The 27,532-nt window shown below is 41.9% G+C and overlaps 1 protein-coding gene and 1 long non-coding RNA gene across 3 annotated transcripts in view; one reads left to right on the top strand and one right to left on the bottom strand.

Annotated features, from left to right (window-relative positions):
* Window positions 1–1,937: 1,937 nt before the first annotated feature.
* On the bottom strand, window positions 1,938–13,796 carry LOC120093600 (uncharacterized). 2 transcript variants are annotated; one of them, XR_015625334.1, is made up of 4 exons: window positions 13,212–13,796; window positions 9,034–9,114; window positions 5,302–5,404; window positions 1,938–2,605 (listed from the first exon to the last, which is right to left on the bottom strand). It is a non-coding gene; the product is annotated as an uncharacterized LOC120093600 (long non-coding RNA). The 2 variants fall into 2 exon arrangements; XR_015625333.1 differs by lacking the exon at window positions 13,212–13,796 and adding an exon at window positions 11,259–11,305.
* A 103-nt stretch (window positions 13,797–13,899) lies between these two features.
* Window positions 13,900–27,532, top strand: part of Frs2 (fibroblast growth factor receptor substrate 2) — an 81,478-nt gene continuing 67,845 nt past the window's right edge. Inside the window, exon 1 of the mRNA NM_001108097.4 lies at window positions 13,900–14,044. The gene's annotated coding sequence lies outside the window, so the exon portion shown is untranslated. The remainder of the gene's footprint in view (window positions 14,045–27,532) is intronic.

Below are 27,532 nucleotides of genomic sequence, written 5' to 3'. Positions count from 1 at the left end.
GGCTCTAGTAGGGTTTTTGTTTTTTTAATTTTTGAAATTAAATTTTATATGCTTAAATATATTGATATGTTTCTTTACAGTTTTTTATAGATTTTAGGCTTAAAGCTCCCTTCTGTGTCCATGAGCTTGATATTACTTGTACCTTATTTTTGTTAAAGAGTTTTTTAAAGTTTTACTTTAACTCCATCCGTCTGGAACTTATTTGACTTTGTCCTTAGCCAATGCGCAGGATTCCCTAATGCATTAGAAATATTATTCTCATGCCTTCCAAAACTGCCACAGCTTTTTATTTCCCATTTGACTCTGTCTTATTTTGATTTTGCACACATAGAAATGTTACATTTTTGGTAGCTAGGTCAATGAATCTTGAGTGATTTCTCCTTGGTTTTTAGCTTAGAAAGGACTCCCTATCTAGAGATTTAATATACGCTCATATTTTCTGTTTCTCTCTTTTTTTTTTTTTTTCCCGATTCTTCCTTCTCTCTTTACTTCGCTTTCTCTTTCCTTAGAGTTTGCATCCAGGCGGCTTTCAATACAACAGAACCACTAAGCTTGCCTCAAATCACTTCTGCCTCTTGGGGGGCTTATAGAGCAAGAAAACTGTGGGATTAGGATGAGTTACTTTTTTTTTTTGGTTCTTTTTTTTTTTTTTTTTTTTTCCGGAGCTGGGGACCGAACCCAGGGCCTTGCGCTTCCTAGGTAAGCGCTCTACCACTGAGCTAAGTCCCCAGCCCCTTAGGATGAGTTACTTTATACTACAACCCCCTTTCCCGCTTTCATTAAAAAAAAAAAAAAAAAAAAAAAAAAGACCAGTTCAGTTTCCAGTTTCCCAATAAATATTCATATACCTGACAACTCACAAGTCGTTGAAATGAAAAGCTGCCTTTTGGATATTTGGTATATAAATTTAGCCATTTCTGCAGAGAGAATGAGAGTAAACAGAGAGAATGGTCCAGTTTCTGAGGAGCGCTCTGGCGTCTCCTTATACCTGGGGGGTTCTGTTCTACGTCATTTCCTTTGAAGTCAGTGGGGCTCTGTGCAGGACGGCCCGGAGACTCGCACACCAGCCTCTCTATACATGAAGGTGTGAACTGCCATTACGATAAACTATCCGCAGTGTGGCAGAGGGAACATTGGCTTAATACACTTGGTGGTTGCCCTTGCAGATCCCACTGTCTGTGAGAGCTTTGTTCGACCGGAGCAAACAAGACCGTTTTGAATCTGGACACACAAGGGCTCATTCAGCAGAGCATCCCGTTCTGACAGGAGGCACAGTCCTGGGTAGACATTGCCGTTGCGAGCCAGCACACTGAGGGCATTTCCCTCATATCCTCCCCATCTGTAAAGAGTCTGTTTTCCAGTCCCCAAAGTGATTTCTCTATAGATTGAAGGGATGTATAAATATTTTATGTGTTTACGTTCACGCAGAATGGAGGTCGAACTGCAATCATATAAAAGTAGCCCTGGTCTTTCTAATATGGAGAGAGAATTCTTTGCGAATTTTACTTAGGAAGGGGGTGCTTCGTGAAAAGCAGAGTGTGTCACAGAAACGAACGTGTTGGAAACACGGAGTTGCGTACAGTTGCTCCCAACCTCAATCTGTAGAGCCCTCCGTCATCTATCCCAGTGTCTGTGGGCCGTTCATTTGAAACCTAAATCAAATGACGACGGTAGGTTCTTAATCCTATAAACATTGGGATGAATGAGAGGTAAAAGAGATTGACCAGGGATCCCCCACACCCTCATTTTATAATGGCGCCTGCTTCCTTGTTCCCACCACACCATTCCGCTCTGTCCCCGGGTTTTTACCTCAGGCTGTAGCACCTACTAAACTTTAAGAGCCTTCACTTGCAAGCCTGTCTTCAGGGTGTGACACCAGCCCTGGGGCAGTAGTTTCTCCTCTTGGATACCATTGGAGTAGAGGAGACATTTTCAGCTTAACATTTTAAATGCTTCTTTGTTCGTTTTTTTTTTTTTTTTTTTTTTTTTTAGCAAATCTGTCCGAGCATTTACAGTATAGAAGGCATTTATGTCTTTGAAGCTGGATGATATCAGCAATGGAGGAAGTGAAGATGAACGAGAAGAGAAAGGATCGAGTTCTGGGTACATCAGTCTTAAGAGATTGAGGGGAAGTAGGAGAAAAAGCGCCTTGGAAGATCTTTCCTTGTGGTCCATAAGGACTTGCACCACTCTTTGAAGTAACAGCCCTGTTGAAGCCCCGCGTGGTGAATTGTCCCCATAATCCCAGGTCTTGGAAGCCTGGGGCAGGGGGTTTTCTAGATGAGCTTTGAGCTTTCCTATAGCCATACTTTAAAAAAAAAAAATGCTGGGATTCTTTGATGTCCCCATGTTTTCTATACTTCACAAATCCTTTAAAAGTCCCATCTGAGACTGATGGAAGCAGTCTCTCCAAGTTAACGACTCTGCTCCCTGCTCTGCACTGTCACAAGATGCAGCCTTAAGGCTCTTTTTCTATGCGCCCACAACTCATCTCCCCGGCTGGCATTTTTCTTCTCTCCTGGGACTCGGAGTTCTTGGTGTTCTCTGTAACGTCCCGTGCCTTGTTCACCATAATCGTGCAATAAACTTTTGCAGTGGTTTAGATCTGGGGATATTGCAAATAAACATTTTAAAAACTAGAAATAACCTGGGGTTTCTACATACCTGTGTATGTAGTTTTAAGTGCATTGAACTTGCTGTAGGAGAAAGGGAAGTTCAGCTGTTAATTTACTAGAAGAGAAACATTTTAAATACGTGTAGCTAGGACTGATTACTTAAGTTTCCTTTCTTTTTTCTCCAAAGGTCGGCTTTTTCTTCAGGGAACATTCTCCTGCTGTCTCCTGAAACACTCTAGTCTCTGTGCCCCAATGTCATCCCCACATGTGCTCTATCTTTGTCAGCGAGACGCTCTGCCTTGGTGAAGGGGAGTTCGAATGTGAGTTTCTGCTGCTTTAGAGCAACTTGAGAATTCTGCACTTGACATTACTCTACATCCTTGGCATCTCTCCACAGTCACCATTTAGAAAGCTCCTGGTCTGCTGGATTCCTCAGCCTCATACACTCTGTGGAAATTACAAGAGAATTCTATTACACTGCCTTGGAAATATGATGGAAAATGACTTTCGCTTTACCAAGAAAGGAAGTATTTGAAATGCGAATTATTCCATCAGGAGTCTTAAGGAGGCATAGTTTTAGTGAGGCAAAGAGGGTGCAAGTTCCTGACATAGATCACAGTGCTTACAGTCACTCACACACTAATGGATATGGAAGTGCAGTGTTCTAGAGCGCAGTAAACTAGGGTTGACTCTGTGTGTGTGTGTGTGTGTGTGTGTGTGTGTGTGTGTGTGTATGTGTGTGCTGGGCATCAAACCTAGGGCTCTGGATACAGCAGGTAGGCACTCTACCACTGAGTTACACCCCTGACATAACTACTAACTTAATGCTTCAAGACTGACAGTGTATACATGTATTTAAATATATTTATATATTATACATAATATAAATACATTATATAATATACATATATTTATATACACAGATATTATATATAATATAAATATATAAATAAACATAGTGGTATATTATATATTTGTTATATATAATATATAACATATAAATATAATATATAATAAATACATATATATTATATATTTTATTATACTATATAGTTATATATGATTATACCCTATACCATATACATATATCATATATCATAATATATCATCATATACCATATATCATATATCACATATCACATACCATACATCACATATCATATATCATATCGTATGTCATATTATATGTTATATGTTATGTGTTATATATGTATAACATATATAATCTATAATATATTATAATATTTTGATCCCTAGGACCACAAGTTGTCCTGACTCCCACCCATACAAATTAATAAATAATAGTATTTTTACAAATATATAAAAGTGAAAATCATAGTTTATATTATTATATATTATATAAAATAACACATATAATATATGGTATATATTATTACATTATATGTAATATTACAGTACATATTATCTTATATACATGCCAGGTTTGGAGGTATATGCTTGTAATCCCAGCATGCAGGAAGTTGAGGCAGGAGGATCAAGAGTTTGATGTCAGGTTGGGCTATAAAACAAGACACTAACTCCCAAAACAAAGCAAAAATATTTATCAGAAGATAAGCATGTGTAAACAATTATATTTATAGTTATAAATATGATTGTGTATGTTCCACTCACAAAGCAAGTATTTGTGACTTGCCGTGTGTGTGTTTTTTAAGTACTGTAGATTAAACTTGGGACTCGCATATGCTAGGCAAGTGTTCTATCTCCAGCCCTCAGAGCAAGCTGGCACTAAGATCTGAAGAATGATCCTAATCTCTAAAGAGTTTATGGCATCCATTAAATAATTTCATTTTGTTTTGCCAGGCGTGGTAGCATATCCCTTTAATCCCAGCATGGGAGGCAGAGGCAGGCTATTCCTGTGAATTGGAGGCTAGCCTTGTCTATGTAGTGAGTTACAGGTGGGAGCCAGAGCTATGGAAAGAAACCCTGTCTCAAAGTAATTGAAAATATATTCTTTTAGTATTAAAGTTTTACTAAAATTAAGTACAAGGAAGTCCAAATGAACTCTGGTTTTCACTTTTATGTATTTGTGGAAATACTAGATTCTTTTAAACTTTATGTTTACTTATTTATTTGTGTGGGTGGAGTCTGAGGACAACTTGTGGGAACTAGTTCTCTCTATCTCCCATGGCATCCTTGGGATCGAGTTCAGGTTGTCAGGCTGGTAACTTGTTACTACAAGTGCCTTTATCCACTGAGCATCTCACCCATAAAAATGCTAAATTCTTAAAAATTTTTTTGAGGGTCCTGTTCTTCTAGGGCCTTAAGCGTGCATATATGTTGTAATCACACTCGTTGCCTGCATATTGGGTTTTGTTTGTAGGAGTGTAAGTGATCTTCCAAGGGCTCCGAGGACAGTACAACAGGTCATTTGCCCTCGTCGTGTCTATGGAGAGGAAGGAGCTAGGGAACTGGGATCACCAATGGTAAAGGGGTACTTTCACATTTCACCCGCACACCCATCCCACACAATGAAAACAAAGTCATTTATTCCACAAGCAGCCATCAAACAGAAAACTAAATGGTTCACGGTTTCCTGTGCTATCTAAATTTCACACCGCAGTGCTTGTATTAGGTAAATGCTGGCTGGCGTGGTGGTCTAGAAGGAGAGCAGAAACTATTTTTCAAGTTGCATGTGTTGACCTTACTTTCTCTTGGTATAGCTTACCATCCTTTGTTAGTTGTTTTTCCATACACTGTGTCCAGTCACTGTCACAGCTGACATTCACTGGGCTCTTCCAGCACTCCTCTATTAGTGTTACTTTGTCAAACTGTGGCAGAAACACAAGTTAGGCATTTTCAGTTGTCCTTTCACAGTTAAAGAAACAGACCATGGAGGGGTTGGGGATTTAGCTCAGTGGTAGAGCGCTTGCCTAGGAAGCACAAGGCCCTGGGTTCGGTCCCCAGCTCTGGAAAAAAAAAAAAAAAAAAAGAACCAAGAAACAGACCATGGGCTGGTGAGGTGGCTCAGTGGTAAGGGTTCCTGCCCCATGAAGACTGCAGATCTAAGTTCTATCCCTGGGCCCCACACGGTGCCTGGAAGAGGCACTAACTTTCTCAAATTGTTCTTTGGTCTCCTCATGTGCACTGGGACACAAAATGCCTACTTCCAACAACTAACTAAATAAATGTGATTTAAAAATAAAAGAAACAGGCCGGAGAAGTTTGCCTCGCACAAACTGGTCACACAGCTAGGGTCACACAGGGCTAAGCCATCCCTCTCTGGCAGTGTAACTTTGGACTCTGCAGAGGAAAGAGGGAGAGAATGGAACTTGTCTGTGGTTTAAGATTTTGACTTTATTTCATAGTTGGCATATACACTTTTGTCTAATTGGGAGGTGACTAAAGGCATCTGGGGCTGGTTGATGTGTTGGTTGAAAATTACTATTATTATGAGGATGATTATTATAGTATTTAGTAATTATGCAAGGCTTTATACTTCAAAGACATGTGCTTTATAGTCATTTATTAGCCATGTCTCAAAACATCTCTATGATATAAAGATGAATTTATCCTGTGTATTTTGCAGGAGGAGGAGCCGAGGCAGAGAGAGATGAACAACCATTTTAAAAATAAAGTGAGAGATATAGTTTATGTACGTGTTTATGTGGGTGGTGGGTGGGGGGAAGCTGGGATCAGAGGACAGCCCTCACACCATGTGGGTTCTGGTTATCAAACTCTGGTGATCGGGCAAGCACCCTATTCCCGCTGAGCCATCTTCCTGGCCCTGGGCCAACCTTCAATTTTAAAAAACAAAACAAACAAACAAACAAACAAAAAACAGTAAAGGTGAAATGTAACTCTTCCTCCTTCACACTCATCATCTAGGCAGTCAATTCATTTAACCCTTTTGAAAAACATTACAAGTTCTAATATGTTTTCTTAATATTTAATTAAAAGTAAAATGCAAAATATGTTAAAAATTGATGCCCATCCCCTTTGAGGTTACTTTTGAGGTTTTGCTACATATGTGTCCAGGTGACACATATTCAATTTCTCTCTCATTTCCCCACCCCAGCATGATTTGAGTACAGATACTGGTTTTCCAGTGGCAGTCTTGTGTTGCATTGGTTTGCAACCATTCTCTCGGATTTTCTCATTATAGGCATAGGATTCCGTGATAACTTTCAATTAGAGACAAACTTCGCACAAACATTATATGAGAATTTCAGAAAATTTGAGGTATCTGGCGATTTGTATGCTTCGGAATGAAGAGGACAAACACGTCAGTGTCTTGTGGGTAACAGAATGAGGGGCATCTTGTGGGTTTATTCCGGATCCCTCTCGGTGGCCCTGGAGCATATAGGTGCAATCTTCCATAAACCGACTGTCTTTCGGGTGGGAGGCAATCATGGCTGCGTCACATGGGGAAGACTCAATAAATCTTAGTTTAGTGGTTAAGACTGTGCCTCTGGAGACAGACTGTCTGTATTCTTATCCTGGTTTTGTTCCTTGCTATCTACCTTAACCAGCGACGGGGCCGCTCTCCACTCAGAACAGAGGGGACAGAATGGTCAGATCTCAATCTTACAGAGTTGCTTCTGAGTATCTGATATTGTCTTTTCTCTTTCCATACAATTGATAACTAGTATCTACAACCTCCTTAAGTCATTGGTGGTACGGATCTGGGGATGTTAACTCAGTTGTTCCAGGATTTGCCTAAAATGCATAAAGCCATCTGTCTGGCTCCTGCATCTTATAAACTCAGGTTCAAATCATCTTTTGCTATATAGTGAGTTCAAGGCCAGTCTGGGTTACATATTTTGTTAAAACACACACACACACACACACACACACACGCACACACGCACACACACTCACACATGTTCACACATACACACTCACACACACTCACACACATACACACACTCACACACATATACACTCACACTCACAAACATTCACACACACATTCACATACACACACTCACTCACACATACACACTCACACACACATTCACACACACATTCACACACATTCACACTCGCACACACACTCACACACATATACACTCTCACAAACACCCTCACACACATTCACACACACACTCACACACATTCACACACACACTCACACACACATATACACTCTCACACACACCCTCACACACATTCACACACACACACACACACACACACACACACACACACACACACCAAAACAAAATCCATTGGTATTGACTAGTTTGTTATCTATACTTGCCTTTTTGGTATCTCAAGAGTTGGTGGTACCCAAGAAAGAAAAATACTATCAAATGGTTATGACAAGAGTCTATACCTGATTCTTTCAAAATAACTATATTCTTTTTTGTCATGTCGGCCCCAGACTTAGTGTCTACAGTGAACACTTTACTCACTAACCTCGATAAGGAAGGCATCTAAACCAAAGACAATGGCGCCTTGTGCCAGATGTGTGCTAGATGTTTCCTGGGCTAGCTTGTTTCAAGAGTTGGCAAGAAAAAAAATTTTTTTGAGACAGGGTCTTGAACCCCTGGCCATCCTGTCCTGCCTCTCCTTCCCAAATTCTGGGGTTATAGACATGCGCCAGCACTTCTGTGCTTTAAAACAGCAACAATAGCAACTATACCTTTAATGTGCGCCTGGAAGTCAAACCCAGAAACTTGTAAATGGCAGTCAAGCACACTTCAGATTGAGCTACACCCCCATCCTCAATTTTAAAGCTTTGAATTTATAAAGCTGGAGAGGTGGCTCTGAAATTAAGAGCGTGCATGGTTCTTTGCTGAACATGGTAGATGTCTTCAATACCAGCGCCTGAGAGGCGTAGACCAGCAGGTCTCTTTGAGTTTGAGGCCAGCCTGTCTACACAGTCAGATACAGTCGAGCCAGGCCAGCTACGGAGACATAGTGAGACTCAAAAACAAGAGATGGGAGAGTGGTTAAAAGGCACTGGCTGCTTTTTTTGGAGGACTGGGATTGGTTCCCAGCACTCACGTGGCAGCTCGCAACTGTTGTAACTTCCGTTACAGGGGGCTGGATGCCTTCTTCTGCCCTTCGCAGTGAATGCGCATATGGTGCACAGAAATTCATGGAGGCAAAACACTCAGCCACATAAAAACAACCAACCGAACAAAACAACAACCACAACAGACCCACAAATGATAAAAACTGCCACGACCACCAGTAACAGCAAAGAGGATGTGCGCTGCTTTCTCAGGGACCACCAAGTGTCCCAGGGACCCTAAGTGTTCCCTATAATTGGGTGGTTCACCATCAAAAGGAACTTAAGTCCCAAGGCATCTAAGGCCTCTGAACTCCATGGGAGGCTCTCGCAAATCTACATAGTCACACACAGACACATGCCTACACATGTTATTAAAAATAAAATAAATCTTGTGGGTGGAGAAATGGGTTAATGGTTAGGAGCAAAGGATGATCTTACAAGAGGCTCTGGGTTCAATTCTCAGTACACGCATGGTGGCTTACAACCAGTTTCAGAAGATCCAGCATCCTCTTCCGACTTCTGTGGGCAAAGGGAAAACGTTCATACACACGTTAAAAAAAAAAAATTAAAAGGGGAAAAAACCTTTTAAAAACACTTTGAACTTATTTCGTTTTTACATATTTATTTATTGGTACAAAACTATGGGACACATACATTCCAGAGCCGTTTTCAAATCCTTCTGCACCCACCTAGAATAAAACACACCGCGCTAGCATCCAAAGCACGTGCGTGCATTTCAAGCATTTGTGCCAAAGAAGGGATCAAAGTTGAGATAAACAAAGTGTGACCATCTTTAGACTAAAACAAAAACAAAAACAAAACAAAACAAAAAAAACCCTCTAGTGACATAGGTGTAATGACACTCATCTGTAATCCCAAGCCTTGGGAGGTGGAGGCAGGAGGATCAAGAATTAGAAGTTAGCCAGAATACAGCAAATACATAGGCAAACCACGGAACTGAGAACGGACCCCCGTTGAAGGAATCAGAGAAAGAACTGGAAGAGCTTGAAGGGGCTCGAGACCCCATATGAACAACAATGCCAAGCAACCAGAGCTTCCAGGGACTAAGCCACTACCTAAGGACTATACATGGACTGACCCTGGGCTCCAACCTCATAGGTAGCAATGAATAACCTAGTAAGAGCACCAGTGGAAGGGGAAGCCCTTGGTCCTGCCAAGGCTGGACACCCAGGAAACAGGATTCTTGGGGGGAGGGCGGTAATGGGGGGAGGGTGGGGAGGGTAACACCCATATAGAAGGGGAGGAGGAGGGGTTAGGGAGATGTTGACTCGGAAACCGAGAAAGGGAATAACAATTGAAATGTAAATAAGAATTAGTCAATTTAATTTAATAAAGATGGAGGAAAAAAAATAAATTGAAACACTACTGTAAAGCAAAAAAAAAAAAAAAAAAAGAATTGGAAGTTAGCCTGAACTACATAGGAAGATCCTGTCTGAAAGTAACAGTAAAACAGCTAAAAGCTCTTAAGTTTGGGGAGATTTGGCCATATCTGAGCAGGCAGTGAAAAATGTCACAGGGGAGTGTGGAGCCCAAGAGGTAAGCTGGGTGGTAAGAGACCAGGCCCACGTTAAAACAAACGAAACATAAACAAAGACCAGCATTATCTCCAGGCCTGGCGGAGGGTGAACACTGAAGTGCACAGCTTTTTTGTTTAACAAACTGCCTTAATGGATCTGGGAAGAGGTGCTCGGCCAGACTGGGTCCTTGCCTCCCAGAGTTGCACGAGGCATGGGGTCTGTGTGACTGGCACCCCCTTGAGCAACACTCTCGCTGTGTTCTTTGTGAACAGTACCCCCCGGGGTTGTGCAACATGGCTATTAAGTCAGTAAGGATGGCCTGGAGTCTGGCCTGAGATAAAGGTTAAGACCTAAATCCTTCTACATAATAAAATAATTGGAATTTTAAGTCTTCTTTGGGGAGGAGGGGGTTGGGTGGCGGCTGGAGGGTGGAGAGGTACTTGGAATGGAAAGGGGAAACAAAAGCGTTGGTTTAAATGTGTGTTTAGGATGACGGTGGGCTAGCACTTGGTACCGAAGTGGGGTCCTGTGAACCTTGTAAGAAATTTGGGTTATTTAGATTACAGATTTGACAGGGTGGCAGGAGAATGAAACCCAGGGTGTTGGGCATGTTAAGGCTACTGTCATTGAGGTATACCCCAGCTCCTTAATTTTTAGTCAGGGACTTACTGTATATGGTTTAGGCTGGCCTCGAACCTCCACTTGCTAAACAAATACACATGTGGACTACCTCATCCTGCCGTGTCGTTAACAACAACAACAACAGCAACAACAACAGCAGCAGCAACACGTGAGATCCTCCATCAGCTCCTATCCTTTAGGGGACACAGGTAAATGTCTCCTAAAAACATTTTTTTGGGGGGGAAGGGGAGTGGGGCGGTTTTCTATAAGAATCAGGGAAGAAACACAAAAACTCCAAAGCCCAAGCTCACAAATGTGAGCGATGTGTGTCTAAATCCACAACACTATAATTTGCCTTTTTTTTTTTTTTTTACTGTTTTTCTTCAAAGAGCTAAAAACATTTTTATTCCCTCATTTCTTCTGACATTCTAGTGTGGGAAGGGCAGATTTATGATAGCATTATTTATAGATGGAGAAATTGAAAATAGAGATTAAATCGCTTACTCAATGCTGCGTGGCTGGGTGGTGGAGCCGCTGGAATTTGCTTCTCCGGGCTCCAGCCACAAAGTGGAAAGCGCAAGAGCTTTGGAATTAGGGGGATCTTTGAGCAATCCCGTTTCTACCCCGGAACAAGAATGTGGCCTTAAGTCAATTACTTCACCTCGGTCTCAGCTATTCCCATTTGTAAAAGTGAGACCATAAAACCTCACAGCACATCGAAGATTAATTTAGAAAAACGCACGTAAAGCCTCCGACACCACCAAGCAGGTCTCAAGTAAGGTTTGTTTCACCCCACCCCCACCTCAGAATCATCTGGTTTGGTGTCAGTACAAATCGAAAAGAAGTCTCCCATTAAAACTCATTTTCCCCATTTTTATCTCATGTGGAAAGAAAAGAATGAATAAGACTGCTCTAAAATGTCATTTAGTTAACGGGAAGCCTTGTTTTCTCTTCTCTTTCTTCCTTTCTTTCTTTCTTTTTTTTTTTTTCTCCTGACTACGAGTGTAGCTCAGCGGCATTTGCTTCCAATGGGCTTAGAGACAGACTTGAATCCCCAACACTACAAAACTAACACTCCTCTCCCCGCAACAAGAAGGATCCCAAGCTGTAGATTTGCCACAACTAAGAAAAGAATATGCAAAAGATAGGCTACTAGAATGCTGTAGTTCTTTAACTCCACCTTTTATCAGATGCCCTGGTTGGGGAGGAGGGACTTTTTTAAACTAGTTTTAAACTAGGATTGTTGCGTCTAATCCTAGAGTTACAGCTTTACAAGGTGTGGGCGGGGCCTGGTAATTTGCATCTTTAATAAGTTCCCAGGTGATGTTGAGCTGCCAGACCAGGGACACACCTTGAGAGGCACTACCCTGGGTAAGTGAAAGGTTGGGGATGGGGCCCAGCAATTTGTTTAACAAGCCCTCCAGGTGATTGCCATGCACTTTCAAGCTTGAGAATTGGCTGGCAGCGTGGCGAAAAGCATCTGAGAACACAGATTCACTTTTAAATCCAGGCTTCACCACTTACCAGTTATATGACAGTCTGTGATTGAGGGTTCCCTTCTCTAGGTCTCTAGGCCGTGTGTGTGTGTGTGTGTGTGTGTGTGTGTGTGTGTGTGTGTGTGTGTGTGTGTGTGTACACGCGCGCCCCCGCACGTGTGCTTGTGCCTGGGATTGGGGGTGGGTATGGGTATGGTAAATGGCTGGAGACAGCCGAAGTTTTGCCTGTGCAGGCTCAATTTTTTTTTTTTTCCTTCAGTCTACTAGGAGGCTGCTTGAACTTGAGAATTCTGGACGTATTTACAAACATTTCTGCAATTACATAAAACACAAGGCAGTGCTTTAAATAAAGCAATAGTGATGGGATTGTTTGCATCTTGAATTTGTAATAAGGGGTTTTCTTTTACCCTGCCTTTCTCAAAACAGAATGTTTTAAAACTGTTCCCTGCAGTATTGAACAGACACTATGCATGCTAAAATAACTTTTTCTTCCTTCTTCCCCCCCACCCCCATGTCTTTTTGGACAAGAATTTTGCTACATAGTCCTGGACCCTTTTTTCTGGAAACTCACTGTAAAGCCTAGGCTGGCCAGAAACTCTCCGAACTCTCCCTGCCTCAGCCTTTTTAGACTGCTGGAAATACAGAAACAAATTACCTCGCCAGGCTTGGGCCCTTTTCTTCTTTGTCGGGTTTCACTTCAGACTGAAAACCTGCCTTCAATATTTGATGCATTTCTTGATTTTGTGGCAGAGGAAATCATCTTTTAAGATGGTCTCTCTTCCCTGCCTGACATCTGGCTCTCATACTGTCTTTGGTCAGTTTCAAAAGTGCCCAGGTCTTCTCTATTGCTTGTTACTGGTTAGGTCTAAGAATTGTGTGGACTTATTCAGTCCTGGGTACTCTGAAATGTTTACCATGCATTATATTATTTTTAACTTCTACGATCCAGAGATGAACATACCCCAGGGTGAAATGTAAAGTAACAGGATTCTGGCCTTAAGATTGTAGAGCTCATCATCTCAGACTTTGTTGAAGGTGCAAAGGATGACCGATATAGGGAAATACAGTTTGGCTCCTGTCTTAGAATAATTCGAAAAAGTCTTGTTTGGGGCAAATGAGATTTCTACGAATACCACAAATTAAAGTAAAACCAAGAGCCAGCATATGTGGTAACGTTTGATACCTGGCCGGTTTCCTTCCTGGTAAGGCATAGAGAATAAAAGCACCAATTTCCAGGAGTTTGAAGGTTATTAAAAGAGTTAATGCCGCCGAAGCGCGTAATGATTGTACTCTCTACCACGCCGTAAGCCTTCCTTCCATAAATGTCAACTGCATTTTCAAGCGGGACAGAAGCGAGTAAGGATAACACCGCGGGCCAGTTGGCAAGCCGGGTGAATGCATTGGGCTAAACTAGATTCTCCGAGCTTCTGTAAAACTAGGTGGCTGGAAGGGAAAGATCCTAACAGCCGTTAAAATAAGGGGTGTCAGCCGTAGCCTGGGGCCCGCGGGACCACGGGTTAGCAAGGAGCCCGGGGGCGGGTCCGCTGGCGCTGGGAACGGAGGCTCCGCCCCTCCCGGGAGGGCTGGCAGCTCCAGCCTGGGAGCAGTTCCGGTGCCAAAACCCTGCCCTCCCCCGCTCCCCCGGAAGTGCTTGCCTAGGGTTCGGGCTGGAGAAAGGCCTGGTAGATACAGGCGCCGAGGCTCCGTCGGCTCGGAGTAGGGGGTCGGGTCGCGGAGAGAGTGAGGAGCTCTGCGGCCGCTACCCCGCGCCCTCGCAGCGCCTTCGCGCCGACGGTGAGTAGCCGGGGAAGCCGAGCGGGGCCTGCGCCGGGCGGGCGAGCCTCGGACCCGGCTGTCCACAGCAGGTTCAGCTGTCGGGGTCCGAAAAGGGGGTCGTCGGCCACCGCGGAGCGCGCGCGGCCCGCGGGCCGGGAAGAGGCGCGTTGCGGGGCCGCGGAGTGGGCGGGGCGCAGCAGGAGCGGGTTCCCGGAGCCCCGGCCGCTAAGGGGACTCCTGAGTGGGGCCGGGCCGTCCGCTCTGCTACCACCTCTTTGCTCGGGCAAGTAGGCTCGGTGCCTCCGCTGTGGGGTCTGTGCACCCGGGCGCTGGGGACCTGAACAGCAAGACTGTCCCGGACATCAGTGCCCGACTTTCGTCGCCTCTTGGCTTGGGTCTGTCCTCCCTTCCCGGCTCAGTAATTATCGTGTGTCTCCCAGGGGTGTAGTCTCAATCCGAGGGTGGGGCGCTCCCTCTGTGGATGCTGGCAATCTCGTGCGGGGCTTTTCATCTAGATCTGCGTCAGGGTCGCCAGGGTTCGATTTGGACTCGAAACATAACAGAGTCTGGATGCCTGCATAGGGTCGGTCATTGAGACTGTATGGTTCCTCGAAGGGTTTTTCGCTCACTTGAAAGTTGAAACTGTTGGGAGTTACTTCTTAAAAACAAAGGTTTGAGGAGAATCGTAGATTCATATGAGTTTCCCCGTGTTCTTGCTTACGTAAAGGGGAAAAAAAGATGCTATTCTCTAATCAGCCTTCCGAATTCCTGCGCTCATCCGAAGACACAGTTTTAAGAGTTCAGTCGGGACCTTGCACAAGTTGACTGCGAAGGGCTGGAAAATGGTATCCTTTTCTACCCCAGTTTGAAAATCTTGTAGGCACTGTTAATAAACGAAGTTTAGGTGATAAACTACCGATGAAAGGTTTATAGGAAATAATGGAGCTATTTTTCGCTTTTTTTTTGAGTTTTAAATTATAATCAGATAGTTTATTTGTTGCAGATGACCTTGTAGTGTCACGTATACACAAGTCATCTTCATGAAAGCAGTGACATTATCTGTACTTCTTATTGTGCTGACGTTAGCGTTCATACTGTTTTGTTTTTGTCTTGTCTGTGTCTCTCTCTTTCTTGTACTTATTCTCTCTCCTTGCACTACTGGAAGGGAAGATAGTATTATGAATGAGGGGAATGATCTGAAGTGACAAGTTCCATAAACTGTCTTATGCAAAAGAAAATTTATTTCATTAAAAAAGTTCTCTGTGTGTAATGCCAGAGGTTCACATTGGCTGTCTCCATAGAATAACCCATCGTTGTGATCATTATCATGATCATCCTCATCATCATTTTGAGAGAGGGTTTCCTGAGCTTGGAGCTTGTCCTTTTGGCTAGAGCCAGCAAGCCCCAGGGGCCCTCCTGTGTTTACCCCGTGTGCCCAGTCCAGGTCTAGCGGTTATAGGCACATGACCCCAGCATCTAGTTTTTATGTGGGTGCTGTAGATGCCAATCTGGGTCCTCATGCTTGTTCAGCAAGCTCTTTGCATGCAAGCAATCTCTCCAGAACCCCCAAATCTGTGTCAAGGTTGTTGACAGAAAACAAAGGGGATGCATTTTTTATGCGTGTGGGAAAATGTGAGGATAAGTTGCACAGTGTTTAGACTCGGATAGATGTGTCAGCCTCTTAGTATATGAGGTACTCAGTTGTTCAGAGCCCAAGGTTGGGATGTTGAATTAAAGTCTGGGAAATGAGTCAAGTTATGTATTTCTATTCTGCATATAGTGTATTTTGAAGGAAAACACTATAGGAGTTAATGAAAGCATAAGAAATAGGTGAAAAGCAGATACTTTCAGGCATTGTAACTTTTTTTAAAAGACCTATTTATTTTATGTATGTAAGTACACTGTCACTCTCTTCAGACACACTGGAAGAGGGCATCGGATCTCATTACAAATGGTTGTGAGCTACCATGTGGTGGCTGAGATTTGAACTCAGGACTTCTGGAAGAGCAGTCAGTATTCTTAACCGCTGAGCCATCTCTCCAGCCCTAGGCATTGTAACTTTTAACTATTGCTCAAGTCAATTCAAATGATACTGAGCATTTTCTATGCATCAGACTCTTTTAGTGAACCATGTAGGGAAAAACAAAGACAAAGCCATTATAATTTCAGATTCATGTTTTGATAATCTTCCAAGGTGTGTTGAAATCGTGAAGAATTGAATTGTACTGTCTAGGAATATTCACCCTCCTCTGAATTGGGACTTAATTTGGAGGGGGCTGTTGATCGCTTTATGAAGCATACTGTGCTAGGCACTCTTGAATCACAAGGTTAAGTTTGGCCTTTAGGAATTTGAATCTAGTGGGGATGTAAGATACTGGTATAGAAGTTTACAGTATAAATAAATATGTGTCTGGAGATGGTGGCATGCGAGCGGTGCCAAAGGAGTCACAGGCAAGATGATGGATGGTAAGCTACTAGTTAGGCTGACCCTGTTTACAACAAATGAAGACTGAAAACAAAAAGCGTATGTAAACACTTAACCGCATAGATGGGTTTATCTAAAGTTTGGGCTTCTATAAAAGCAAAATGTTTGTTCTATAGTGTAAGTCATACTTTACAACACAAAGGCACGGCAACACTTGTTAGGGTAGGTCAGTGCAATGATTTATTGGGTGCTTAGTTCTGTTATAGTTGTGTTTTCTTTTTTCTTTTTTCTTTTTTTTTTTTTTTGGTTCTTTTTTTCGGAGCTGGGGACTGAACCGAGGGCCTTGCGCTTCCTAGGCAAGCGCTCTACCACTGAGCTAAATCCCCAACCCCATAGTTGTGTTTTCTTAACAATATAGAAGCTTCTTTCTTTTGAGACAGGGGTCTCCCTGTGTAGGCATCGCTCTGAATAGTCAGGATACCATCATCTCAACTATGTCTAGTAACTCCCCCTACAGTTATGTGACTAGCAGAACTGTCTGTATTTGAAGCCACATCTGCCTTGTCAGAGAGCTGGTATTTCTACTTCATGGTGCTACTTCCCAACAAGCTTGTATTCTTTTTATTTATTGTGGTTTCTGAGACAGGGCCTCCTACATCTCAAGTAGGCCTAGGGATGAACTTGAACTTGTCATCTGCAGCCTAGCCCTCCTGCGTCTGTTTGGGAGTACAGGCATGTCCTACTCTACCTTGCTCTTAAACTGGCAATCTTAAATTAATTGGTGACTGAGGGTTAAACTCTACTGAAACAAATATTCAGGAGTAGGATTTGTGGATAAGGAAGGCCTTTCATATTAAGAGAACGACAATTTAGAGATGAGAAGGCTCATGATGTGGAGAAAAGTGTCTCAGATGACCTGGATGGTTTATTTTGGAATTAGAGATGAAGTTTGCAATTTAAGTCAAGGCTGGATTGTGGAGCATGTTTAGATGCTATATTTGAAGCTCAACACTTTGAAGAAAACAAGAAGTGTGTACCTTGCAGCAGTTTAGTATGCGGAGTGATTTGTTATAGTAAGCTACTAATAGACTACTGTGCACACTGTGAGTGATGCTGGTGGAGCGAGGACAAGAGCCCAGCAGGCTGGAGAGGAGAGCTGTAGGAGGCAGCAGTGAAAAGCCACATTTCTAACTGTGGATGTTGATAGTTGTACTGTTAGCTAGGAATATGAGCAAGGGCTGCATAATTAGGTTTCATTTTTTAAGATAGGGTAGCCTTAAACTCGGTTCTGCCTAATCTCCAGAGAAACTGTGATTACCAGTGTGTGCTGTCGGGCCAGGCGTGCCAAGGTTTGTTTTATTATTATTTTTAATATACTCACACACAGGAACTATTTAGAAGCTTTTGGCAATGTAGGTTTTCAGTTCAAGAGAGAGGTCAGAGCTATTTTGTATATAGAGAAAATACAAACAGATTATTTAGATAGATATACTAGTTGAATTTGTAAGGAGGTGAAAGTGCCAAGGAAGTGTGTAGAGGGAAAAGAAAATTAGAACAGCAGCCACAGAACCAAGCCTACATTTAAATGTATCTGCTTAAAATGAAAAGCAAGTAAGTAGACCCTTGTATACAATGGATAAGGAATTTGGTAATCTGGGTTTATAGTTCCTTGAACTATAAATTCAGATGGAGGAGAAAGAAATCTGTTCATTAAAATTCCTGTGGAGGGGCTGTTGCCATGACTCAGCAGGTGAAGGTGCTGTTGCCATGATTCAGCAGGCGAAGGTGCTGTTGCCATGTCTCAGGACCCAGGTTCTGTTCCTGCCATCCACGAGGTTGGAGGAGAGCACCAGCTCTGCAAGGTGTTCTCCGAGCTCCACATGCAGGCCACAGCGACTCACCCTGTCCTGACACACATTCTCTCTCTCTGCACAAACAAACAAACAGACAAACAAACACATCTAGTTAAAAAGAGCCCAGTGGGCTGTTGTAGTGCCCACCTTTAATCTCAGCACTCAGGAGGCAGAGGCACAGCAGATCTTTGTGAATCCCTGTCTTAAAAACAACAATAACAGAAACCCTAAAAACAAAAATTAAAAAATTCATTGATGGCAGGCTGGGAATGTAGTTAAACTGGTAGAATTTTTACCTAGTATGCTTGAGACTCTGGGTTGTGGGTTACATCCCCAGCATTTCACACCAGGTGCACCTATAATGCCAGCACTTAAGCACAGGCACAAGGGACACAAGTTTGAGGTCATCCTCAGCTACACTGGAGTTGAAGCATTGAAGGCTTTGTGAAACTGGTTTCCATAACACACACACACACACACACACACACACACACACACACACACACACAGAGAGAGAGAGAGAGAGAGAGAGAGAGAGAGAGAGAGAGAGAGAGAGAACAGTCTCCCCTCCCCACAACAACTTACAACAGAGTCAAGAAATAGAAATGTCTTGACTTTTCTGGCAAGACTGTTGTGTCATTGTTCCAGGGAGCTTGAGCTCTTTTGGAGTCCTTTGGGTGTTTGTCTACTGAGTGCTGTGTGCGGATTTAGAAGTAATTGTGGTATTTCATTTATTTTTTGTGTGTATGAGTTTCATTTTTATTTTGATATTAAGAACTTCTGACATTCAAAGACAAATGTGCCTCATTCTAGTGACTATTAATATTGCCTTTTGTAAAATGGTATGTATATATTTTTTTCCCTCTGGCTCTTCTATAATACCCTTTTTATGATGTGGGAGTCAAGCCCAAGACAAGACTTCAGCATCTCAGGTGATGTACCACCAAGCTTGTTTCCAACCCAATAGAAGTACTTTTGATTAACATGATTGATTTTATTCAAATGCTCTGATTATATGCGAAGATTATGCTTTTACTTTAAAATTTCTTTTTTATATTTATTTATTATGTATACATCATACAGCTTTCTGCCTGCATGTATGCCTACAGACCAAAAGAGGGCATCAGACCTCATTACAGGTGGTTGTGAGCCACCATGTGGTTGCTGGGAATTGAACTCAGGACTTCTGGAAGAACAGTCAATGCTCTTAACCGCTGAGCCATCTCTCCAGCCCCTAAAATTTTTTAAGAGCTACAAATTTGTGGAATTTCATGTCTTTTGCTTTTTTGGATAGTTAAATAGGAAGAAATTGTATTTTAACATGTAAAAGATTGTAATAGTTTGCAGAATGAGGCTCAGGGTTGTAACTTTCACAGACAGGCTTGTTTTTAGTTAGAGTTGCTGTAGAAGCATTTATTTTCCTCTTAAGAATTAACATCTTTAGCTTTTCAAGAATACGGTTTTCACTGTATCACAGGTGCTAGGAGATGTCCGAAGAGACCTACAGCAGTGTATCTGGATGTGTGTGCGTGCGTGCACTCGTGCTTTGTCTGGGATGGCTGGTTTACTTTCACTGAGCTTGGTATTAATGAGGCAAAGGTCAGGTGTTCCATTTCGCTTTAGTCTGAGTAATGGCCAAGACTATACCTCTCACTCCTACCAGCTGTCTGGGAATGGTTTGGTTGTCATCGGTTTCAAAAGTGGCTAGATGAAGGTGGGACTTTATGCCACTGGCAAAGTGTAGCTTGATTGTTGGGAACTGACTCTGGGATGTACAAATCTGAGTTAAAATTCTTGATCTGTGACTTTGGGAGTCCCCAGACTTCCTCTAGCTTCTACTCCATATTATTGGAGAGGTTAATAATTGTTCTTAGCATGTACTTCTGCTGCTTTCCTCTTGGGGCCCTAGCCAATACACCTGTGGTTCTCATAAGCTGTAATAGAGCCATGTCAGTCTGTGACACTGTTGCCACTTGCTGCATGAGAGGAGAAATGTAGTCTGCTTTTTAAGAATAAATTTATTGAATTTAAAAGATAATCCTTTTTTCTCCTAAAATTGTTTAATAATTTTGAAGGAAACAAATTAGTTCTTTGATGAAATAATAATGATTGTTTAGTTGGCTTTTTTGTTTTTGTTTTCAGGTAGCCCCTTATGTAGTATAGGCTGGTCTTGAACCCTCTACTAGCCTAGATTGTCCTGAAACATGTGACTCTTTGCCTCATCTCTCAGTTGCTTATTTTACAGGAGTGAGCTACTGTTCCTGGCAGGAGAGACAGACAGATGGATGGACGGATTGGGAGGGTGGGTGAGTGAATTTTTGGCAGAATAAGAGTTGGCAGTGCTCTGTTGGTCTCTCTACCCTCCTTTAAAAGATGTTGGTTCAGTGAAAACTGAAAGTCTTGGCTTAGTAGTGCTGGAGAAGACTGTTCAGTTCATCTTATATATTTATGCACATTCAAGTTAGATTCAGGGCACATTCTACGCTGCTCCCCTGGAGGAGTGCATGAACCTGCTCCTTTCCCAATTAGTACTTGAGGTGCTTGCTCAAGGAGCAGAGCAGACCATCCGAGGTGTTGGTGGGCTCAGGGATGGGGATGCTGTTGGGGTGCTGCTTTAAGTCATCACTCTTTATCAGCCAACAAGTAGCTAATCTTTGACATAGTGAAATAGCAGAAACTGGCTTTCCTTTCTCCTTATGCAGGAAAGATAGATGGCTGAAGCTAGAGTGAGGAGAACCTTTTTACTCACTATAGCAAGTAAATCCTATGCAAATAAAATATTAGTAATCAAAATGGTCGCTAGTGAAGGGGAGGGATGTGAAGCACTATGCATAGTGGGTCATGCAAGCAGAGCCACAGAAGCCCTCCTTAGGATATACAGCAGGTATCAATAGATGTCTAGATGACGCTTACCTCAGTCTTGCTCACTTAGGGTCGGGAGAGCACAGGGCTTTAAGGCACAAACTTACTTTAGGCTACTGAGTTAAGATGCTAACATCTTAACTTTTCTTTGAGTGCTTTAGCTTGGGTAATTAAAACATTGGGTGATCTGTTGAAATCTTTGAGTTTGTATTGAGATACCTAGAATAAGTGTTGACATTAAGTTGAAGCAGCCCAAGTGCCTTTCAGGTTTTGCTGTCCTAGATATTCAAAATGGTGTTGGTGTAGACTTTTCCTGTGTATAATTGTTTGTGGAAAACTAAAAAAAATAAATCATATGTAATTCATTTATTTTAATGATGTTGAGATTTTTTTTCTACCGAGCATTCCCAGCGGCAAGTAAGTTGGGTAAATATCCTAAAAAATGTAGGGGAAATAGCCCAAAATATTCCTTTTATAAGTTGAGAAGTCTTTGATGTCTATAGTCTTATTTTTTAAATTAGCAGGGGTTTTACATTTGTCTCTTCATGTATGTAAACAGTATACAAAGTACTTTCAGCTAAAATTGATCTTGTTGATGACTTGCTTTATCTTAGAGTTTAGTAAGAGCTGGTTTTTTTTTTTCTGTTTTACTGTGTGTGTGTGTGTGTGTGTGTGTGTGTGTGTATTGAACCTATGGCCATATATATGCCTGGCCTGGAAAGCGCTCTACTGCCTGAACTCTTCCCCTGGTATCTCAGCAGACCCTGTGCTTGGATGATAGGTGTGTTTCACTACCTAGCTTGGGCTCAGTTTCCATCTGAGAACCTGAAAGGAACATTTCCTCGCCTCCCCATCTCTCTGTATTGGTGGAGCTAGGGATTGAACCCAGGGCTTTGTACATTGTAATAGTAATTACTTAATTTGTGAATACACAACACACACAAGTGCACGTGTGCGCACACACAAACTCACACAATTATATATATTTTATATTATATAATTTTTATATATAATATATAATATTTAATAATGTGTCACATGGATTAAACTTGTCTTGCCAGGTTTTACCTACTGAGCCATCTTGCAAGTCCTTAGAACATTTTCTAAGTTGAGAGTCTCTGTGTTTTGTTTGTTTTTAAATTGATTCCTGCTATGTAGTTCATGATCCTTTGAATTCATGATTCTCATGTTCTCCCTCTTGAGTTCTTTGTGACTGTGCATTCATGGTTGTGTGTGCCAGTGCGTGTGTATGTTCAGGTCATATGATGAACGTTGGTTCTCTCCTTGTGTTACTCGTGTGCTATCCCAGCTGGCTGGAAAACTTGCGGTAGTCCTTCTGCCTCAACCTCTCAGGTGGTGATTATGGGCATGAACCACCCTGTCTGACTTTCATGATTTTATTTTAATCTTTGTGGCAGTTGTAACTATTTTAAAGTTTTGGAAATGAAGACTCAGAGAGTTGATAAAAGGTAGCAGTGAAATTCAAACACAAGTATGTGTGAGATTCTTTTTATCAGCTACAGTTGCTTTTGAAATTGCTGTTAATGTTTATATACTTGTACTATTAGGTGTACATATATCCATGATTGCTGGCTAAAATATATTACTGAAAAGGTAATTCCAGTGTAATTATATATATATATATATGTATAATTAATATATATTTATGTGAATGTAGATACAATGTGCACATCTGTATAATAGATATAATTGTATATAATTGTTGAGACCTTAGGGCTTAATATGGAAGGAGTTTCTGCTATTTTGCATAATTTTAGTTCTTCTCATAAGGAACTTTTATATAGCAAAGAAAATCTGCAACAAGTGACAGAAGTTAGTGAGGAAGATTTTCTGGAATTAGTTCAGTTCTTTTTCTGGTTGTTAAACAAGCCCTCAGGATCTGGATAATTGGATGGAGAGATGGCTCAGCTGTTAAGAGCACTTGTTGATCTTGTAGAGGACCCGGGTTTGATCCCTAGCACTTACATGATGGCTGACAACTGTCCGTGGAACTTCAGGCATCTAATAGTCTCTTCTGAGTTCCATGGGTGTAAGCATTGCAGGCATACACAGTGCAAGCAAAACACTCACATACATAAAACCAAATAAATACATCTAAAAGGTTGGATAATCAGAGGAGTTGACTTAATTATATTGATATCATGTTGATATTAGGGTGTAATACTGGTTAGTATTTTCCTTTGGGTTAATGAATTAGTAGAAGCTGGGCCCTTATCCAGATTCATCCTTTTTCTTTCTTAGGATTTCTGTCTCCCACTGTTGCACTGATAGTCTTGATCCTTTTGACTAGCTAAGATTTATAGGGCTCTGCCACCACTACCTTTTATTCTGAGTTAGTGCTAGAAGGGCTTGGGTGATGAACAAGTTAGACCATGAGTCCATCTACTGATTGATGCAGTAAGTGGTTCTTGGACAGTACTAGGTTTCAAGAGCCATGCTAGTCATGGGGTATAAAATGAATTCATACACGATTTTTCTTTTTCTTCCCTTCTTCCTCTCTCCTTCCCCATTATTTTCTTTATAAACTGTTTTTGCTTTGTTTGTTTTTTTGAGATGTGGTTTCTTTTCATAGCCCCAACTGTCCTGGAATTCACCATGCAGACCAGGCTGGTTTAAAATGCAAAGACATCCTCCTGTCTCTGACTCCCAAGCGCTGGGATTAAAGGCCTGTGGCACTCTGCTTGGCTTTTTTTTTTTTTTTTTTTTTTTAAATCGGGGTCTCATTATCTTAATTTCTCAACAGTAAAGGTTGGGGGCTAGAAAGATGGCTCAGTGGTCAAGAGCACTTCCTGTTCTTCCAGAGGTCTTGAGTTTGATTCCCAGCAGCCACATCAGGCAGCTCACAACTGCCTGAAGCTCTATGTGGCGTAGACTCTATCCCCTAACCCCTCTGAAAATTAAATACAAAGTTTGAAAAAAGCTGGCCATTAAACTTGTCAGTGGGTATTTAACATCTTGTTTGGAAGATTCATAAGAAGTTTCATTGGGGGCAGTTGCTCATCGAGGTTAGGAGGGAGGGGTTAAGGGGTTAAGAAAAAAATGATATCCTAGAAGATTAGGAATGGGCAGATGGGGTGGGGGTGTGTCATCCAAAGAGAAGAACACATTTGGCCCCAGAACTTGTAAGGATAGTTAGTGCTACTATGTCTGGTGAACTAGAGGGCCTGAGGTATACAAAGCCAAACTCGTTGACGTGGAATTGTAATGTTTCTTGTAGTGTGAAGGCTAATTATTATTGTCAGCTGTCTAGAATTGGGTTTATCTGTGGGGAATTATTTTGATTAGATTGATTACTGCCCTTTGAGGGTGGCGTCCTTCCCCAGCCTAGGATCCTGACTGTCTAAGGAGAAAGTGAGTGAGGTTCATTCTCGGCTTCTTGGCAGTGCGTCCAGTGTGCCCAGTGCTCTGCAGCTCTGCAGCTGTGACTCCCCACTTCTTGGACTGTAATGTTGAGCTCTGACACACACAAACTCTTTCTCCCCTAAGTTGTTTTTGCCAGGGTATTTCATTACTGCAACAGGAGAAGTAGTTAAGGATGGAATATCGTGTAAAAACTAGTGGTGTTGGGGGACATGACCAATCATGCCTTCTGGAGTGAACTGAAGTGTTCTGGAGGCAGAGGGAGTTCCACTCTAACTCAGGGAAAATTGGTCAGGACATAGGGTAATAATAGATGGAAATAGATGAAGACAGAGTAGATTTAGAAAATACACCAAATATTGCTCTTCTGAATAAAATAATTATTTTGAAGGGGTTTTTTCCTTTGGTCCTGGTGGTAAAATCCATGGGTACCCTTATGACAAGTGAGAGCTGTGCTACTCATCCAGACACCCCAGGCTTGGAGGTGTATTTCTTTTTTCTTTTTAAATAATGATTTCATGTTATTTTTAACCCAACTTCTTTTAAGATATATTTATTTATGTATATGAGTGTTTTGTCCACACATATACCTATACTCCAGAAGAGGGTATTAAACCCAGGGGACTACATTTACAGATCATTGTAAGCCACCATGTGGGTGCTGGGATTGAACTCTGGAAGAACAGACAGTTTTCTTAACCACTGAGCCATCTTTCCAGCCATAACCAATGACAGTTTTTCAACTGTCATTTTAAGTAAAAGCAATATGGAACAGAATAACTTTAAAATCTTTTTTTTTTTTTCTTTTTCTTTTTTTCGGAGTTGGGGACCGAACCCAGGGCCTTGCGCTTGCTAGGCAAGCGCTCTACCACTGAGCTAAATCCCCAACCCCCAGAATAACTTTATATGGGATCACATAACTATGGATTTTGCAAAAGATTTGGAAACAGCAAAAGGTTTCTGAATATGCAGCATCCAAAAGTTAATTCAGAACAAAGCATGTAATGACCCTGAGGTGTGTCTGGTGGTACATGTCCACGAGCTGTGGCACACCTCCGTGCTGCCTTTGCTCTGATCATGTAACATGTTCACTTTACAATGTGTGTGCTGTTATACCAACGAGTACTTCCTAAAACACCTTGGCTCAGATTCCAAACTGCTGCTGTCAACAGTCGCAGGGCTTTGGCTGCCCCTGTAGACGGTTCTGCTCTTATAGACACAAAATGGGCTCATTATAGAGTATAGACTTTTACCACTTTCCAACCTTCATTCTTCAGAATGCATCAAATTAGAACAAAGATGTTGTATTGAGTTAGAATGCTTAAATTAAAAAAAAAAAAATCTAGGGCTGGAGAGTGCTTGGTGCCCCCCCCCCCTTTTTTTTTTTTTTTTTTTGGTTCTTTTTTTTCCGGAGCTGGGGACTGAACCCAGGGCCTTGCGCTTCCTAGGTAAGCGCTCTACCACTGAGCTAAATCCCCAGCCCCGCTTGGTGCCCTTCTATAGGACCTGGGTTCAGTTTGTAGCACACGTGGTAGCTAAGAGTCATTGTCCAGTTCCAAGGGATTCGATGCCCTTTCCTGGCCTTCAAGAGTACTAGACACATATGGTACACGTACATGCAGACAGAGCATACACATAAAATGAAAATAAATAAATCCTTTAAAGATAGTTAAATGAATTTTGGTTTGGGAGTAGCACCCCCCCCCCCAACAAATTCTGAAATGGACTAAATATATTAATGGCAGAAAGTCTGAGAAATAAAACGGTGGCCTACACATACACAACAGCAGCACACTGCTGCCATTCTACACAGTTTGAAGCGGCTGCAAAGCTCTGGGATTGACTTGGCTAGCGCCATAGGGGATGAACAGACACGGCAGAAACACGTACAGAAAAGACGGGCTTGGGTGGACTGAGCACTGATGGAGGTGGACCAGAAAGCCTGGGACGTCAGTGCATTCAGCGCTCATCCGAGTGGGTGGGGTAGTGTCCGTCTGAATGAAGAGAGTGTTTATTGTATGAGCAGGTGGTTAGCTAATCTTGGTGAGGGTCTCTCAAGTGGAGCAGCCTCAGGTCGCAGTCATCTGGAGGAGGAACTGTGCCTGACAATTTTTGCACCACTGTCAACATCTGTAGTACTCTGACTTGGGATCCTTGCCATTCCCATGGGTCTAAGGTGTCAGGGTTCTTAACATGCTGTGCTCATAGCAGCAATACACATTGACTCAGGACTTCATTTGCTCTCCATTTTGGTGGTTATAAGATTAAAATATCAGTCAACTCTAGAAACATTGAAGAGGCTCTACATTGGCAGCGTGAACTCTTCAGCCAAAATTTAATTAGTTATTTATGTAAAACTAAACAAGCTCATTCATCTCATTGCTTTTGCTTTGAGTAAGATAAAATCGGTATAACAAAGAATTGTTTTGGAGTTATATTATCAGCAGCTATTTGGTTTTCATTCCGACTTTATATATGAAACATACCTGAGATCACATTAAAATTTCTTGGGCAAAAAGGGGCCGTGAGCAGAATCAATTTAAGAAGCCTGACTATAGTCTGTGCTTAGTTTTGTTTACTGCATTAAAAAAAAGTAGTAATTTCTTTTTTGCATTCTAAAGATTGAACCTCTAGCCTTTGTACCTGCTAGATAAATACTACACCACTGAGCTTTACCTTGTGCCTATATTAAATATTTTCATAAGACAGTTTGTCATTTTTAATTTTTGCTGTTACAGGAAAATTTAAGGAAAATATAGTTGATATAAAAGTTTCTTCATGTTTTTACTGTTACTTTAGGCCATATTCCCAGGTATGTTTTAATTTTTAGATAAAAGGATATCAATATTTGGGACATTTGATTAAGTTGCTTTTCATAAGAATGGTATTATTAATGTTGCCTGTCCTTGTTAGATTACTAGCGCTCCTCCCCTTCTGACTCACCTCACTGCTTTGATTACAGACTGCATTTCTTTATGTCAGTTT

This window comes from Rattus norvegicus, chromosome 7, assembly GCF_021556685.1.
Source record: "Rattus norvegicus strain SHRSP/BbbUtx chromosome 7, alternate assembly SHRSP_T2T, whole genome shotgun sequence".
In the NCBI taxonomy this organism is placed as follows: Eukaryota; Metazoa; Chordata; class Mammalia; order Rodentia; family Muridae; genus Rattus; species Rattus norvegicus.
This window is presented reverse-complemented; position numbering and strand designations above follow the sequence as displayed.